Raw genomic sequence first — 4,167 nt, 5'->3', positions numbered from 1 at the left:
ACGGCTCTGAGAAGTCTGGCATGGGAGAAGTCGGGGGTGGGGGTCCAGCGCCCCCAACCCTCATCCTTGTTCTCGCTGCACTGAGCCACATGCCCTCGCTCAGGCTTCGTTGGCCCACGATGAACCCAGGAAAGTGCCCTCACCTGGGAACCGGGTGGTAAAGAAACTCAAAAGCAAGAAATGAAGTTAGCAAAGCAGTGGGGGATCTTTAAAGGAAAAAAAAAAAAACAGGGGAGGGGGCTGTTTCCTTGCAGAACCCCCCCCCCCCAGAAAGCCCATCTTCCCTAACAGAGCCTGTATGTAGTAGGTGCCAGTGGTCAGTTCCCACGGGAGGCTGAGGGAGGGACTCATTCCTAGTGAACTCTCCCAGTCTGCCCCTCACCAAATCCCCACGCTGCGCCAAGACTGTGTGTCCTTTAGCCTCGTCCCACGCCACCACCTTGTGCACCTGTCCACGTCCCGTCAGGAAGGGAGGTTCTTTTCTATTCTTAAAAGTTGCCATTAACGCTCTCGTCTTCATCAGGCAACTTAACCACACCACGCAGCCCCAGCATGGATCCAACCTGTGACCAATCTCTCACCCAGCACTGACAGCTCCCCCTAAACACAGAAGGAAATTAGTTCCATCCTAATTAGGTGAGTTCGCTACAGACACCAATTTTCATCTCAGGTTTCAGAAAGTGTGATCGTTTCAACTATTTTTGTTTCGCACCACCCTCCCCCCCAAGCCCGACTCTACTCACAAGTCAAGATTCTGCCAAGATTTCCTTGTAAATAAAACTGTCTGCGGTGGGGTGTGATTTTGAAAACAGCCTTCAGGGGACAGAAGAGAGGCTGACTTCTCCGTGGAAAGAAGCTTGGACGGATCAGCTATGTGGCCCCTGGGGGCGGGAGTCCCTGCCGCTCCCACCGCTGCTATCGCTGACCTGACTTGAACGGTCCTGTCTTTGTTGCATTGAGACCTTCTAGTCCTAGAGGTGGCCAAGGAAGCCTGGCTGCAAGTGGAACTGGACGGACGGACGTGATGGGTGCACGGAGGACATGGCCACTCTGTGGCGATGCCCAGCAGCCCAGCATCCACTGACCTATCCATATCCAACTCTGTCATCCCCTCAGGGGTAGGGACTTCAAGCGGGCGCAGTGAAATTGCTGAACATTGACTAAGCTCTTCTCAGTACTAGGGACAGAGTTTTGAGAGGGCAGAGTTTTCAGTCTCTGTCCTTCATGAATGGTCTAACTGGGGGGCCAGGGCCATATTCAACACATTCTGGGAAGCAGGGGATGGGTCCTCGTGAATCCAGGAGGTCTTCCCCACAGACTGGGACCTACAACCAAGCGACAAGGGTAGGTGTGGAAGTGGCAATCCAGTGGAGGCGGGGGGAGGGCAGCGTGGGCAAAGGCTGGGCATGAGAAGTGGCGTGACATGGAGGGGAACTACAAGTGAATTGGCTTGCCTGGAAGTGAGCAAAGTGTTCAAGGTCCAGAGCCCAGTCTGAAGGGGAGGGAAGGGGAGGGAAGGGCTGTGAGTGTCCTGAGAGCAAGTGGATCTCACCCTAAGCCTGATGAGAGCTATGAAGGATGGTGAGCAGCACAGTAACTCTTAAAAAGATACTCCTGGGCTGGAGAGATGGCTTAGCAGCTAAGGCATTTGCCAGCAAAACCAAATCATCCAGGTTTGATTCCCCAGTGCCCACATAAGCCAAATGCACATGGTGGCACATGTGTCTGGAATGCCTTTGCAGTGGCTGGAGGCCCTGGCATGCCTATTTTCCCTTTCTCTCACTCTCTCAAATACATAAATAAAAATAAAAAGAAGCCAGGCATGGTGGCACATGGCTTTAATCCCAGCACTCAGGGAGGCAGAGGTAGGAGGATTGCCATGAGTTCAAGGCCACCTTGAGACAACATAGTGAATTCCAGGTCAGCCTGAGCTAGAGTGAGTCCCTATCTCAGGAAATAAAAACAACAACAACAACACATAAACACACACACACACACACACACACATTTAGATACAGGCTGGAGAGATGGCTTGGTGGTTAAGGTGCTTGCCAGCAAAGCCAAATTACCCAGGTTTGATTCTCCAATGCCCATGTAAGGCCAGATGCACAAGGTGGCACATGCATCTGGAGTTCGTTTGCAGTGGCTAGAGGTCCTGGTGTGCACATTCTCTCTATCTGCCTCTTTCTTTCATATTCTCTCTCTCTGTGTGTCTGCCTAATACATAAATAAAGCAATAAAAATATTTAACAAGGGCTGGAGAGGTGGCTTAGCAGTTATGATGCTTGCCTGCAAAACCAAATGACTTCGGTTCGATTCCCCAGGACCCACATAAGCCAGATGCTGAAGGGGGCGCATGCATCTGGAGTTCATTTGCAGTGGCTGGAAACCCCGGCATGCCCATTTTCTCTCTCTCTATTTCCCTTTCTCAAATAAATAAATAAATAAAAATAAAGCTCTTCTTTTAAAAAAATCAACCAAACAGAAAAAATCCTCCTAGTTGAGTACAGTGGCAAGTGCTGGTCCCAGCTACTTGGGAGGCTGAAGCAGGAGGATCACTTGATCCATGGGTTACATTGGAGGCCAACCTGGACAGCATAGTTAGATGCTGGTTCCTCATTTCTCCTCTTCTCTCACCCTTCTTTTTCTTCTTCCTTCTCTGTCTCACTTTCCCTTGAAATGCTGGAAGCTAATTAAACCTAGTGTCTTGAGCCTGCTGATCAAGTCCTCAACCACTGAGCTATATCCTCAGTTCTCTCTCTCTCTCTTTTTTTGTCTTTCAAGGGAGAGTCTCACTCTAGCTCAGGCTGTCCTGAAATTCACTATGGAGTCTCGGGTGGCCTTGAACTCACTGCAATCCTCCTACCTCAGCCTCCAGAGTGCTGGGATTAAAGGCGTGCGCCATCATGCTGGGCTTAGTTCTCTCTCTTTTAATGTTTTTATTTATTTGTTTTGCAAGCAGAGAGAGATAGAAGAGAGACAAGCAGAGAGAACGGCTGTGCCAGGGCCTCTAGCTGCTACAGATGAACTCCAGATACATGTGCTACCTTGTGCATCTGGCTTTACATGGGCACTGGGGAATTGAACCCAGTTGTTAGGCTTTGCAGGCAAGTACCTTCATCACCGAGCCATCTCCTCAGCCCCTCTCTTTTTTATTTTTAGTTTTTGTTTGTTTTTCAAGGTAGGATTTCACTCTAACTCAGGCTGACTTAGAATTCACTATGTAGTCTCAGAATGGCCTCGAACTCACTGGGATCCTCCTACCTCTGCCTCCCGAGTGCTGTGATTAAAGGCATGTGCCACCACACCCAGTGCCCCTTTCTTTTTTTTAAAGAAACTTTATTTTGAAGCCGGGCATGGTGACCCTGCTTCAAAACCTACCTCCTCACTACCACCAAAAAGAAAAAAAAATACAAAAACCTGTATTTTGAGACAGTATTACATTGTTACCAACATTAGCCTTAGACTTTTGATCTTCCTGCCTCAGTCTCTCCCAGGTAGCTATGACTGATTATAGGCCTGCACCACCAGGTCCAGCTACAAGACCCTATCTTAAATCAAATAAAAAAGGTCCCTCCAACTGCCATTCAGAGGAGACTTGGCCTGAACATAGGGACAGGGGGAGGTACCCTTCAAAGAAGAGACAAAATCAGCCTGTGACAGTTGGGACTAAGTACTTAGAAGGGAGTCTTGTACCTCCTCTTGTCCCTAGGAACAGGTACCGACCTGGGTAGTGTTCCCAAACCCTCCTAGGAAGAACCTGCGAGTCCTCCCTCAGAAGACCCTCTCTCCTGGCTTCTGTTGGAAGAATGCCATGTGAACTGGAGACCACCGAGACCAGTTGTGATTCCCAGCCTCTGTCAACCTGAGGCCTACAATAAGGTGACATTTGCTCCCCAGTGGGCAGTTGGACTTTGGGTCTCCAGCAGAATTTATAATCCCCCAAGGAATAAAATGGCCAGAATACTTGATAGCTTTTTGTTTTTTTGTTTGTTTGTTTTGTTTCAGGTAAGGTCTGGCTATAGCCCAAGCTGACCTAGAATTCACTATGTTACCTCAGGCTATCCTCAAACTCACAATAATCCTCCTACCTCTGCCTCCTGAGTACTGGGATTAAAGGCGTACGCCATCATTCCCTGCAACTTGGTAGCTTTTGTCCTACTCCAA

The sequence above is a fragment of the Jaculus jaculus genome, chromosome 9 (assembly GCF_020740685.1).
Source record: "Jaculus jaculus isolate mJacJac1 chromosome 9, mJacJac1.mat.Y.cur, whole genome shotgun sequence".
NCBI lineage: Eukaryota > Metazoa > Chordata > Mammalia > Rodentia > Dipodidae > Jaculus > Jaculus jaculus.
This window is presented reverse-complemented; position numbering follows the sequence as displayed.